Source organism: Ornithodoros turicata, chromosome 2, assembly GCF_037126465.1.
Source record: "Ornithodoros turicata isolate Travis chromosome 2, ASM3712646v1, whole genome shotgun sequence".
Lineage (NCBI taxonomy): Eukaryota > Metazoa > Arthropoda > Arachnida > Ixodida > Argasidae > Ornithodoros > Ornithodoros turicata.
The window spans coordinates 64,368,844-64,383,784 of record NC_088202.1 but is presented as its reverse complement, the minus strand read 5'-3'; the positions used below and the strand labels follow the sequence as shown (position 1 = coordinate 64,383,784).

Sequence of the window (14,941 nt, the reverse complement as noted above, 5' to 3'; positions counted from 1 at the left end):
GGTGTGCACGGCGTATTTGGCCTTTCTGTACCACGTAGCACACCCAATTGCTACATCACTTCGCGGCATGCCTTTAATAACGATCGAAAACACCCAGTGACTCGATGATCGCGCGACTTTTGCCCACTAAACAGGACAGCACTGCCGCCGGATCGCTATGATGTCACGAAGTGAAATGAGTGAGCATTTGCAGACAAAGGCATCCAACCATGTCTTCACTTTGGAATTCATCTGAGTCAAAAAAAGAAAAGAAATCGTGTTCTGCTAATGAAGGTGCCGCGAGCTCCGGCGACATTATGTTGTCGGTGTTGGGAGGTGTGCGCCGATATTGTGGTCGAGTTAGCTGGCTCCGTGCCGATCGGCTGCTGTGCACCTGTCGCGACCGATGACCTGCAGCACCAGCGTGTTACAGATTGCCTTTTCACCCATGATGAACACATTAGGTTCCAGGCTAGTCGGCTAGGTTCCAGCTAGCGTTGGCAAAGTGCCACATGCCCAGATGAACGGAATAACAATGCAGGAAACTTGGACACGACTGGCAGTTCACCTTGTCTATAACTTATTAGCTGCTGTGACTTGTGTATGAGTGAATAACAAATTTATTTCATTTGCTCTGTATGGAAAGCCATTCCCTTCACCTGCCCAGAAGATCTGCCGGGATTCAACCGGGATGAGACGAACCCCGAAGCGAAAGACGATGGTGATACAGGAGGAGGAGGAGTGCCTCTTGCCCTAGGATTCGGATAGTCCCGCAGAACTACCCATCACAGAAAACATACGAGAATATTCCCTCAATAGCCTTCATTGGAATGCTCCCTGTGGCACGGTAACTGGCGGTAGCAACAGGATGACTGGCGAAGTTACCCCATCCGCACATACCCTCTCTCACCCCTTACACAAAACCAATGAGGCAGTGACATCCGCCATGACGACAGTGAATGACGGTGAACCATCCCATCATCATCATATGCGTGAGCGTTTGTCCGTCCACTAAATGTATCCTGTGTGAGGTTTTTGAAAGTCGTCACCGGATGGGTTGTATGTAGTCTGTAAGTACATGTGTCATGTATGTAGTGTGATCATGCGTTATTCGGCGGATCACCACATCGAAATCGGGGAAGGTGATGCAAAAATCCCTGTTCTTTAAATCTCCTCAAAGTATAGTAATATTCTTCCTCGGCTAAATGTTTCATCGGAGGTAAGCGGGAGGTCACATGTCGCGGTCCGGCAGAACGGCTGGTAGGAAGAAACCACCTGAAACCTTATAATATTACCAACGGAGAATGCTCTACTTTGTTCAGCAAACGGTTCGTGTTAGAGACATTGAGGTCTGCTGATCTGAACGTTTCCCTCTTTCTTGACAGGATTGTGTAGAAGGAGTTCAGGGCGTACGCCGGAACGTTGTGAGTGCGCATCAGAGGTATACCGGCTCTGTATGGTTTGCTCCAAGCGGTGTACCGTCAACACAATGTGCAGAGCAAGGGTGTCACCCGGTGTCCTCCGCAGATTGTCATCACCTGTCATTCTCTATGTAACCTCTGTCGTGGAAGTTGTCCCGCATACTGTCGCTATCTGGCAGCGGAACGTGTACGTTGTGTTTCCAGGGTCGCCCTTGGAGTTCTTTCCCTTCTGCACGACAACGTGCATCTATTATCCGTATAAAGGTCCTCCATAGTTTTCCTACGCCTCATAATGCTTTTCGAATGCCTCGCTGCAGCAGAAAAGGCTAATCATCGTAGAGGTGTGTAAGTTTTGCATAGGGGTGGAGCCGCTATAGGGATGGTGACTTCGTTAAACATGACGTAGTCCGTCATTGAGCGAGGCAGGGACGTTGGCATGCTTCAAATGGGTATACTTCAAGGCAGAGACATGCATAAACTAATACTTGTCGATCATGTTTTGTATCGGGTTAGGTACACCACCACCAACAACAACAAAAAAATAATAATAAAGAAGAGAGAAAGAGAGAGAGGGAGAAATCGCAAAAGTTGTGCTGCTCATGTGATGAATGTCACGGAGTGGCTTTTAAACACTCAATCAAATGTCATCGCCTTTTGCGATGGACCTCTGTAAACAATGGCACGTGTGTACTTACAAGAGCCGTGAAGAAACAACACGGCTGAGAGCCAGTCTATTATATGCAAATGAACCCGTATTACACCTTGCAGGACGCATCTTTCCGTTACGATCGCTGGGGCCTGACGGCACCGCTAATTTCCGCACGGAAGTAGCAGTTGCGACACGGAGCAGGCTTCGATTGTCGTGATGTAAGGTGTTGTGATGATTACGGCAGTATGGTAATGGACCGACGTTAGGCCACCGTCGAATAGAGCAACGGCGTGACTTTGCAAGTTGATGAGTTGGGGATGGAATCTTCTGTTGTAGCTTGGGACTCTAAAAACTACATGCATAGCCATAGCACTGATTTATAGCTGCAGACGTTCTCTGTGAGTGTCACGTTCTATATACAGGTAATCGTTACTTACTTAAGGTCAATATCAGCGACGACAGATCGACATTGACTTTTATTGGCGGAGCCGTTTAATTGGACCGGGTGTCGCAGAAAACGTGTCATTGAATTATAATAAAAAAACTACGCCACCTAGAATCATGCGGTCAAAGGCATTTGTTCTTACTGGCTTTTTGCCACCTCCTGATGTGCATGTCATGTAACAACAACAACAACAACAACATAGATGAATGGATGATGATGATGTGGGATGTTTCCCTGCGTTGAGTGCAGGACATGTCATGTAACCTAAGTTTAATTATGTACATTTTTGCGAAGTGAACTCGGAAATTTGCCAAGTAAAGGTCACTTTTTTACCCCACCAACATGAAGAGCGTGCCGAATTTACTCAAATTGATTATAATTGACAGGAATATTGAGGGTCTATCCTATCTGGAAAAATAGCCGAACATCGTGCTTCTCGGGGTACTTGAGTATAACGTGCGAGGACTTCTTGAGCGCAATCGCTCTCAGTCCGACGAAAGGAGATTGGAAACCCAGCCCACAGAGTGATAGTAGAAAAAGTGACAGTTCCTGAAAGTGGGAGAGGGAAGGTATCGTCTCAGCCGAAGCCGGGCGCGATAAGCTACGTCTGTCTTATCTCTGTCTACCATGCCGGTGTGGGCTGGCTTTCCAACCTCCTTTCGTCGGACTGATAATCATTTCGCCGAAAAATTCGTCGCGCGCTATCCTCCGGGAGCTTCGTAAAGCATGATTTTCGGCTATTTTTTTCGATACGACAGCTCCTCAATATTCCTGTCAATTCTCATTAATTGGAGTACATTCGGCACGCTCTTCACATTGGTGGGGTAAAAAAGTGACCTTTACTTGGCAAATTTCCGACTTCAGTTCGCCGAAATTTACATAGTTAAACTTGGGTTAAATGGTATGCACATCATGAGGTGGCAAAAATATAGTAAGAACAAATGCTGTTGACCGCATGATTCTAGGTGGCGTAGTTTTTTTTATTAGAATTCAATGACACGTTTTCTGGGACACCCTGTATAGCATTTTCAATTGTTACTTCGTTATTGCTGCACTTCGTCAGAACCGACGTACGGGCAGTTTGCTCTGCATCTGGAAAGTGACACCGTCGAGCACTTGCTCAGGTGCAGCTGGACACTTGCCACATTGGCACGTATGTTCAAGTGAGAAATAGGAGCAAATAGAGGTAGTAGAAATACTTTTTCTGGCCCGCTAAGAGTCTCCCTCAGCTGTAACATTGCTCACAGGCCGTGCCAAGACACTCCGAACATGCGTTCAACACTGCGACTTTGACAGCAGGTAGCATCGGCATTCAGAGGAGACTGACCTCCAGAGGTCGTATCGTGGATTCCCCTCGTTATAAAAATAAATAAATAAATAAAGTTAGCACATGAATTAATCTCCCACAGCGAAAATTACTTTCTATTTCTGCGTGTGACAGCGTACTGCTGCAAGGTCATGAGTCCTTCGCCCGCAACAAGCAAAACATGCGTATGAACATGAAGGCAACAGCATAGTAAACTTCGCATCCAGACAACACTCTCAAGGAGAATTACGTGTCAGTCAAGTGGCACTTATGTAAGGTTTTTGACGCGCTTCTGCCATGGACCTCGCTGTACGCCTTCGCCATGCATACGCTTACACCATATTCCAATTTACCGCAGAGTATGGACAGGAAAAACCTGTTCGTGCTGGTATAAGCCCTAACGAAATGTCTGCGGTGATGCTTAGAATCATTTCAGTGTGACAGAAGCCGTTCAATCGGATCCTGATTGGGAGCTCAAGAGGATATTTGGCGTGACGTTCCGTGAAATCGGCTTCTTGATCTGGTTCGGGAACGTCTTGAAGGAAGGATTATAGCTAAGAGGTTCAGAAGCGGGGAGGGAGGGGGGCTGGTGTGGCAGGACTTGAAAAGCATCGCTGCTGTCTGGCCATGGTGAGAGGCTCGGCATGGAATACAAACTTGTCGACGGAAAGAACCAGAAGAGGAACGAGATCACTTGATAGCCATAGGGGAGTATGCTGTTTTTTTTTTCTGTTTTGGAATATGTATTTCCTGTATCTGCATGTTTGTGTACATTCAATGTGATTCATGTAACTTTGACAGATAACTTATAATACAAGGTGCAGTCAATAGTGTACTCCTAGGCGTCACTCCTAGTCAATCACCACACTACATCACAAGCACTATCACCTAGCCAATCATTATTGGGAGGATACCGTTTGCTCTCCTGATTTGTCGAAAATGGGAGATGTATGCACATCATTATCATGTTAATGTCACCTTCACTGCTCAGCTGGACCGATGTCGGCACAGGACGCCTATTAACCCCCACCCCCATCCCGTCTCCCTATCTCCCACTGACCCACTCCTTGCCGCTGTCCCCACTCCATTTTACTACGTCTGCTCTCGTAGCCACAGCCACAACTGCTTAGATGTGCCATTCCCCGCCAATGGTCCAAACGTGTCGCTCGATTATCACCCAACACTTTCGCGAATAATTAGCGCGTGCTTAATTATATAACATTCTAAATGCGATTTTGGTACCATTGGAAGATGTGACACTCTGCCCTGTACACCTCGTGCAAGACATGTTTCCCCTCACCCTCTAATAGAACGCGCAAAGGACGCGCTTTTGACTATGGTGTTCTCATGCAGTATGGTGTTTGAGGTATGTATAAAAAGTGATATTTTTCTCTGGGCACGCATAACCTACCTCGCGCTAGCGACACCTGAGGCGGTCGAGAGAAAAATAGCACCATTCTGTGATTCTGTTGCAGAATGAACCCACTGTGTGATCCCAAGAAACTAGAAAAGTACTATTTGACATGCGTGAGAAAATATTTCCTCCCCCCCCCCCTCCACGATGCATTACTTCAGTGACGGATGCGCTGCCCTGTGCGGTGCTCGCTCTTGGGTACTCTCTGATACCTCCTACACGACTGTCTGCACAACGATTAGTGAAGGAGGTGTCTTTTTATGTAATTGTTAGTTTTCTATGTCGCTGTTCCTGCATCTTACTTTTTGTTTGTTTGCGATTATGATGATTTCATACACGATGCCGGTGGTGTAACTGCGTAACTCCTGCGTAACACTGCATTGAGAGGCTCGTTCTTATTAACTATTTATATTACGGACGCAAACGACGCGAACTTGAAATTTCCTCGCGAATTTCATAACGTGATGGGAGACACCATGGATACATGATACAGCGGTGCACTCTGAACAGCATCTTTTCTTTCTTGTTTTGATTCTTTAGTTCTTTCAGCGCCTTGCAGCACACTCTTTTCATCAGGTCATCGCAAGTAGCCCGCTCCCAAAAGCCTTTCCACCTGTGCAAAATAAAATAAAAAAATAAAATAAAAAATCCCTGATGTGATGCCAACATGACTTTCCAATCGCTCACTTAGGCCCGGCTTCACCAACGCCGTTTAACATTTGAGCCGAGATCAATGGCCCCTTAACTTGAATTTAACGCTTAACTCTGCTTCACTAAAGGCAGTTATTGTCACCGTAAGCATTCATCATGTCACCAACGAACGTTCGTGAAAAAAAAAGATTTCAGTGTTAACTTCAAGCTTTAGGAACCCTTGATCTCAGCTTTAAGTAAACCAGCGTTGGTGAAACCGGGCCTTAATAGCCCAGGTTGCGATGCCTCGTCTCACCGAAGCCGTAAACTAGTAGAACGCTAAAATTAAACAATAGCATATTCTATTGCAGACACTACCATTTTCATTATCTCTGATTTTGTGTGTGCAACTATATCCTCGATGCCATATTGCGTGCACACCAACAACACCAACTTTATTTCGAGATGACGAATGGGGAGCTTCAGCACAAGCATTCGCTGTTGCTCTGCATAGTTCGTTTGCTTGTTTCTCAAGTCCAGCCTTTTCGGTCTCGATGTCTCAGCATGTATTAACCAGAATACCAGGAAGCACGTAATTTTTTCCCCGGCAATGTCATTGTGGAGCATCTGTACCTTGTCACTATGTCCGACTTAAGTATAGACCGTGCCAGTCACACCGATAAAAGACCACAATGCTGCACGGAATGCGACATGACCCGAATACTTCCGGCCGTGTAGCTACCTTTCCTGCATGGCAGGAGCCATTTCTCCTGTCGGCGAAGAAGAGGGCCTGTTGCTGCCGTAATTATGGTTCTCTTGGTTGTGTGGCCTGGAGCGGCGCCGGGAAAGTAACATCTTTTACTTTGCATATCCGAGGGCACGCTCAGCGCCCTCATCCATGATGATGGCATCGCCGAACGCTTCAGTGAAGCTGTCGAACGCGTCATTGACCGCTTTTGTGGTAAACACGTTGGAATGCAGATCATTGGTGTTTGCTTTGCCATTTTAGTCGGAATAATTATTATTCTGAATGACCCTCGCAAGTTACACACGTGGAAGGTGTGACTGGAAAGCGGTGCGTCGCAAGTACTTTTGAATTGTGATCATTGCCTAGTTGAGATACGCTATAATAATGGATGAACGCGCAGATAGACTCTGTCGCCTTTCTGTGCGTTCGTTCGTTAAGTAACGTTTAACCAACACACTCTACATTTACTTGCATTTCTGTAGTTGAATTATTGCACCTTTCCTATTACAAGCACCGACATGGTCGCACGAAGAAACAGCGCAAGGACGGGACAGGAATCACACAAACGAAGCGCAGGATGCCTGCATCCTGTCCCGTCCTTGCGCTGTTACTATGTTCGTGTTACTACCGTCGTGTTACTATATGTACCAACTTGCTCACACAGTTGCTTTCACGCTCTACTTTTGTCATTTCCTCACACACACTTAGTGGCCTTATTAAGCACATCTGTGCACGGCCGGACTGGCCTTCGGGCTTAGAACTTACTTTAGGAATCTCTCAGGTGGGCCAATCGGTACAGAAAGAAAATGTCACTCCATGAGTGGTGTAAAACCCCTGTTTGTCCGTGCTGCTAAACTACGTATTTTCCTACGCTAACTGATGCACAATACATGCAGTACTTCTTACTTGCCGCCATGGATACAGGCTGGATATTCTTCCTGGAACAGAGCACGAGTAGCCAGTGCTTGTGTTGTGTCCTTCATTTTGTCCTTGTTTTAAATGTTTATACCCAGCAGTCCAGCACTGGGGTATTTTAATTTAGTATTACCAACCTGCCCAATTCCTTACACTTACAGAGTTCGGCCCGGCAGCAGGTCAGACGCTGGCGCACTGGCACGCTCATCTGAAGGTTGCGGCTTCGATTCCCCGCCGAGGCCGTCAGCGATTTGGTGACGCGGCTTGAATTCGGTGCAGGACGTCAGTAACGGAGTACTATGTGTCGAGGTTTCAGCGCATGTTAAAGAGCCTTGAAGGTGGCCAAAAATTAAATCCACGGACCAACCACGCTATGGCCGCAGTTCACCGCAGACTGGCCCCAGCTCCCATGGGGAACTCCCCACAGAAAAAAAAAGAAAAGAAGAAAGAATAAAAAAAACACACAGATATGAGTGAGATATGAGAGTCATAAAATCATACCGCCAAAGCAACTTGCTCCAGAGATTATCGGACAACGGATGACCTTGTTCTCGCCCCGGTGAACGTACGAACGCATTAGAGAGCTTTAAAATATAGGGTATCAGAGCGCTCTTGATGCCCAAATGAGACAAGTAGTCTTCACTGAGCGTTGCTCAAAACACAGTAAGGGTCCTGGGCGCACGCAGTGAAGACCTCTTATTTCTTTGTGGCCCCCAAGTGCTCGGGCGCCCTGTTCTAGAATTTTTGTTTCAGCGCCGTTCTTTTTAAGACTGGACGGTGCAGTCATTTCTGTGGAACTTATGTCGGGAAAACCTAGGGGAAAACCACAGTTGGCTTCATTATTGGTGGGCTTTAATCCCAGCCACCCACTGAGTGTCCGGCTTAAGAACAGCGTCGCGACGCGACCTGCAACGCCCGGGATTGTGGTGGTTTACATTGCGAATACTGTATTTCAGAAGGGACTGGCAATAACAGTAAGCCTAACAGCGTTCTTTGTTGTCCTGCAGTAGCACTGCATTGGACACGCGTATTTACGTGTGAGGCAGTCGTAACATTTGGCATTTTCGTTTTCATCGTTCTTAAAAAGTGCCCAATGTGACATCGAAAAGTTCACTTGGGAGCAAACGCATAGTTTACGTAACAAGTTCTACACAAAGAAACACACCATGGGCGTCTTGTCTTTTCTCCATTTGACAGGGCGATGGGACCGGTTGCTGAGGGGCCGGTATTTCTGGCGAGTTCGCTCAGCGGGGCGGCCGGGCCCTGCAGCAGTGAAGCGGTGGTGGAAGGGCTTGCCTTGCACCACTGCTCGACAAATGTTTATCGCGACCCGACAGCTTTGCCATGTAGGTTAGGGCAGTAGTGTAATACATTTTCTGCATTTCGTATGAGCGAGGATCCAAGGGTGCAGGCATTTGTGGAATGCAGCGCAGTCGATGGGACCGATGCGGTACTCCTTGTGCGCTCAAGGTTGGAAGTAATTAGGAGTGCCTTCTTAGTGGCCTGGTAAGGGTACAGAGAGGTTTAAGGAGATACGATTTGGGAGCGGGGCTTCTTGTAAAGCGTTCCTACAATGAAATTCAATTGAAGAGTGTAGCTCACCATATCGGGTAAACTAAGGTGGACGCAAGAACAAAAGAGACATGACCCCAACTGTCCAATTTCAGGGATATGGATAAATACTACGAGCCAATACCTAATAATATAATAATAATAATAAATACCACGAATAGACCACGAGCACTGCGTGGCCCAACAGAGAGAGTTCAAACAGTAGGTGTTCAGTGATGGCAGGACGCCTTTATAATAAAAGCAGTATGAACGCAACCAAACAATCCTCACTCATACAATTTGTACTAACGGAAGCCGCTGGTTTCCGAAACTTTGTAACCGAATTTCGGAGGCCTGTGACACGCGTGACACTACAAAGTGACAGGCGAGAGAAACCCATCCACCGCTCCAAGCCATCCAAGTCATCCAAGCTCCCAAGCCATCGGTACTTCTGTGTCTTATTATTCGGGGTGTCTCAGTACACTCACATGCTTCCATTGAATATTAACAACGAAGCAAACCTCCTTCGCCAACAGCAATCTGTTCAACTTTGCTTTCTTTCTTTTTGTGCACCTTCCTCAGTAGGCAACGCCCAAGCGCTCTTTCTTCGTCTCCCGCGTACAAGCTTCAGCCTCTGTACATCTCATATTGTCGAGATGCGTGGGACGATTCCGTCCAAGGGTGACGACCCAAAGTAACGGAAAGGAGGTTTTCGAGAGAGTTTAAGTGTCGTGCAGTTGTGTCTGGCACTCCCCGTTGCCACGTCAACGCCTGACGATTTGGAAAGGAAGCTGGCGGAAGGTTCATGAACGGATCATCGTCCTCTAATGCGCACAACTCTTGCTTGACGTTCGTAGTGATCATCATTATCTGGGCTTCGGGCGGTGTGATAACTGCTTCCATGCATGTCTATAAGCATTATCCAAAGTGCGTTATCATGTACAACTGTTTCCAATGGCTGATCCACACCCTCACTTTTTTTTGGTGGGGGGTTGGGGCGGTTGCGAACAGCGACAGACGTTAGAAACAGAGAGAGAAAAAAATCGGTACAACAAATTTAAACATAAGAAATTTAAAGCATCAGACAGGTTTACTAAGCAAGGATATGGGGTAAGCTGGAGAAGAGATAATTTTTCAATGTTTTATGAGAAGTGCGTGTACAGCGGGATGATTGGGTATGGATGTGCCAATTATGCAGTTATGTTAATTGTCACTTGGGGCGTCTTACTCGGATCGCCGTTGTTGGTCACAAAAAAAGCGTACGCCAAGCGTTCTCACAAATAAGGAGTGACAACGGTACCATTCGGTGCAGTGGCTGGCCTTCAACACGCTACGTGGTGAAGCTCTGTTTGAAGAGTATACAATTATTTCGTGTAGCATTACGAAGCTGTTCTTGTTTCGTCCCCCTCCCCCCTTTGCTCCAGTACAACGATACAGCTTGACTGTGCACCAGGTTTCGAAGACCGCTATTTATCAGGGGCGAGCTTGGGCTATGATGCCGTAAACATGAATAACTTTGATTGCAATCTTGGTGACTAAAGTCATATACTACCGATATATATATACGATATATTATCAGAGCGAGAGCGCAAAGAAAATGAAGTCCAAAATATTCGTGAATTGCAAGACGCTCTTGAAATAAAAATATTCCTAAACAGAAGAATTTTTAACCTTCCTGATATGATGCCCTAACTCGTTCGGCTCCCTTGTCACGCTCCCCAGCGTACAAACCAAATTTGTACAGCTCATTTTCTGGTTCATTCCCTCAAACCGCTCTTCTCCGTCATATCTGGTCGATATTTCACCCAAAACAATTTAATCTCTGTCATCGTTCTGTCGTTTCATTGTTGTCGTGTCATGCCGGCGTTGTCCGTGTTGGTTGTGTTGGTTGCGCTTTTTCAGCTCCACATGAATGTATCTCTGGTGTTCCATCATATTGCCAAAAGGGGATAGACGATCTTACCTGTCGGCGCTTGCATCAGCAAAGGCCGCCCATTAATTGCGTCAAGACATCCTGGAAGGATCCCTCCTCCACTCAGTAGATCCCACACTGTCCTTCATAATGCCGGCTACCCTTCGTCGGACCATTACGTCTATCGCCCGTCGACTTCGTTTGAACGTCGCATTCACCCCACCCCAGACTTCCTCCACAAGCTGGGTTAAAGTAACACAATGCTATGCCCTTGCTGTAATACTCCGAGTACTGTCCAGCACATTCTCATCGACTGTCAGAAATGTTTCACTGAGCGACGCGTCCTCCAGCGTCAACCTGAAGCCAATGGGACACCCTCACTTGCCCTTCCTCAACGACTTGGGCCTCCTGTCAATCCTGCCCATCAGCTACGAGCTCATCAAGCCCTCATCACCTTCTTAGCAGCAACAGGGCTCCTGGAACATTCATCATCATTCACCATCTTCTCCTCCTCAAGCAATGCACTCTTAGAAATGAATTTCACCGCTTCGCACGCCCCTAGCCAACCATGATCTCGAATGATATCGTGATGCCCTGAGTTGTCGAAAATGGGAGCCGTACGCCCTTTTTTTTGTGACAATTATGAATAGCATAAGTGTCACACAGACACATACAAAGGCGTACGCCTCCCGTTTTCAACAAATCAGTGCACGTAACGTTATCATCCACGATGATGCGCGCCCTTGTGCAATTTCTTGTCTCGACGGACCTCTCTGACAGATTGTGACGCTCTTTGTTTTTGTGCATTGAGATTTCGCTTTTGGTGCCAAGCTAGGTGGTGATGTTCTCATTTATTGTTTCCATTCCTTTGCAAAGCGTCGAGTTTTGTGTAATTTCCCTTTCTTTCCCTTTCTTAATAAGGCGTCATGGAGTAGCCAGTCCTGCACTCTTAAAAATGAACTTCACCGCATAGCACGCTCCTCGTCAACCATAATCTCGAATGATATCGTTATATCTGCCCTGATTTGTTGAAAACGGGAGGCGTACGCGTTTTTTGTGACACTTATGCGGTTCATAATTGTCACAAAAAAGGCGTACGCCTACCGTTTTCAACAAATCAGGGCAGATAACGATATCATTCGAGATTATGGTTGGCTAGGAGCGTGGTATGCGGTGAAGTTCATTTTTAAGAGTGTGAGTGGCTCGAGACTAACATCTCCATTTTTTTCTTTTAAAAATCAATCAAATCAATCCAAGATGATGGTTGGATAGGAGCGTGCTATGCGGTGAAGTTCATTTTTAAGGCATTTTACGTGAGGCCGACAACGGCAAGCCCTATCACCACCATCACCACCATCATTTTTAAGAGTGTAGGATAGGGTACCGCCTCAGCGGCGAAACATCCCACTACATCATTATTACTTATTTGTTGTTGTTCAGGGGTTCCGCATGGGTCATACTTGGACCCATTAGTTTTGTGATTGTGTGACCGTGTGTGTGACTTTTCAGTTTTAGTTTTGTGTTCTTCCTTCCCTTTTCTTTTCTTCTCTTCTTTGTCGTCCCCTTTTCTTTTCTTCTTTTCCTTTTCGTTTCTTTTCTTCTTTGTCTTCCCCTTTTCTTCTTTTCCTTTCCTTCCCCTTTTCTCCTTTTCCTTCTCCTTTTCTTATTTTTCTTTTCCTTTTCATTTCTTCCCCCATTTTCCTTTTTTGGGAATAGCAAGCCGACCTCCGTCTCAATGACCTTTCCTTTCTTTTTTCTTAATAAACATATTCCCCCATTAGTTTTCATTATACGAGGGGTGTTAAAATCAAACCGGGACTTTCTGTCTCCTTAGTGTACAAATGGCTCACGCTACTTCTTTTTCATCATTTTCACACGCGACAGGCCTCCGCGTTCACCACGTGGTGGTCCAAAGTTTGTGCAAAACAGAGGACACGTGATGGACAAGATGGCCGACAACGAGGTGAGCGCGCACATCGAACAGCGAATTTTCATTAAGTTTCTCGTGAATGAAGGCGTAAAGTCATCTGAAATTCACAGAAGACTTCAGGCTCAGCATGGCCACGATACACTTAGCCGCAGCAAAGCGTTTGAGTGGTGCAGACGGTTCCGAGACGGCCGTACATCAGTGCCGGGGCGGGGCGGCTCAGAGCCCAGTGTCAGAGTTCCTGAGAACATCCAACTTGTGGAGCGACTGATCCTCAAGGACCGACGGACAACATGTCTCGAACTGGCTCGAAAGACGGACCTTTCTGTGGGAGCGTTGAACACTATCATTCATGAACACCTCCAGTTTCGGAAAGTTAGTGTCCGTTGGGTCCCGAGGCAGCTCTCCGTGTTTGACCGGCAGAGAAGACTGGAAATCTCCCAAGAGCTAAGGTACCGTTTCGACACTGAAGGACAGCCGTTCCTTGATCGGATCATCACGTGCGATGAAACGTGGGTGCACCATTTCACTCCTGAGTCGAAACGCGCATCAAAACAGTGGAAGCATCCGGGCTCGCCAGCTCCAAAGAAGTTCTGAAGCACCCCGTCTGCGGGTAAGGTCATGGCCACGGTTTTCTTTGACAAGGCTGGCGTTGTTCATGTTGATTTTCTGCCCAGTGGTACCACCATCAATAGTGCATATTACTGCCAGGTTCTCAGGGATGTGCATAAGGGGCTGAACCAAAAGCGGCCGGGCCTCATCACCAAAGGAGTCCTCCTCTACAGGACAATGCACGCCCCCATACCGCGCATCTCTCGACACGCACCTTACAGGAACTTGGCTGGGAGTTGCTGCCACATCCCCCTTACAGTCCAGACCTCTCCCCCAGCGATTTCAATCTCTTCGGGCCACTGAAGGCGTTCCTTGGGGGGCCGCCACTTCAGCTGCGACGACGGGTCAAGAATGCAGTCCGACCATGGTGGCTATGCGTCTGTAAGGATTTCTACGCTGCCGGCATCCAAGCCCTCGTGAAACGCTGGGACAAGTGCATTAGTGCAGCTGGGAGATTACTTTGAAAAATAAAACTAATTTCTCGCCTGTAAGTTTACTTTTGCGAAAAATGAAAGGTCCCGGTTTGACTTGAACGCCCCTCGTACATTTGTGAACGATATATCATGAATAATGTGAGATACTGAAAGTGCTTAAATATGCAGACGATCTTAAGGTTAACAGGAAAGTCGATTATCCTAGCGGTGCCTTATTGTTGCAGCATGATATTGATGTCATTGGGGACTGATGTTTGAATAATGGATTACAGCTGTATGCAGAAAGTTTCAAGAAGGATTTGCAAGAAGGATTTTCTTACATATGCATACAATATGGGTGATGACGTACAAGGGAGGGCACGTGTAGTTCGTGACCTTGGTGTATTACGGAATTCATTGGGAATGCAATAACACGTAAGAATAATGTGACCAGACGTCCCGATTTTTGGGGGAGAAGTCCCGTCTCCAAGGCCATAGACCAGTTGTCCAACCAGCCTATACTGTGCCAACCTATACCAGCCAACTTCGCTGTGCTGTCATAATATGCGAAGCTCTGGAAAATACTCCTTGTACGTCTGCTGAAGCTGCGCGGAGTCCGGGGTGACCGCGGAGGTGACTGCGGCATAGCAGGTAACGAGACTGCGAATGCTGCTGCGCGACGATCACTTCAACACGGTCATGTACAAACAAAGGCCATTTATTTCACCATAGGGGACGCAAAGAGAAGGATACGTGAACTGAGACAACAAATGTGCAACTCTTCTTGGCTGACAGGATCTGCTCAAACTTCGCTGTTGTACAGGGTCGACCCCGAGCTACGCTTCTAGGTACCTCCGTCGTTCCCTCGGCAAGCAGCGTGTCTCCTGCACAGGCTCTGGCTGAATGTCCCGCACAGCGGTCGGTTGCTCTACAAACTGACCAAGTCCCCATCTCCAAACTGCAGTGAGTGCGATGTTGTCGAGGACACAGAGCACGTCCTCCTCAGGTGCTCCAAGTAT

At 47.0% G+C, this 14,941-nt stretch overlaps 1 protein-coding gene across 1 annotated transcript in view; it reads right to left on the bottom strand.

Annotated features, from left to right (window-relative positions):
• LOC135385499 (mucin-2-like) overlaps positions 1 to 14,941 on the bottom strand; it is a 96,715-nt gene that overhangs the window by 71,284 nt on the left and 10,490 nt on the right. The window lies entirely within an intron of this gene.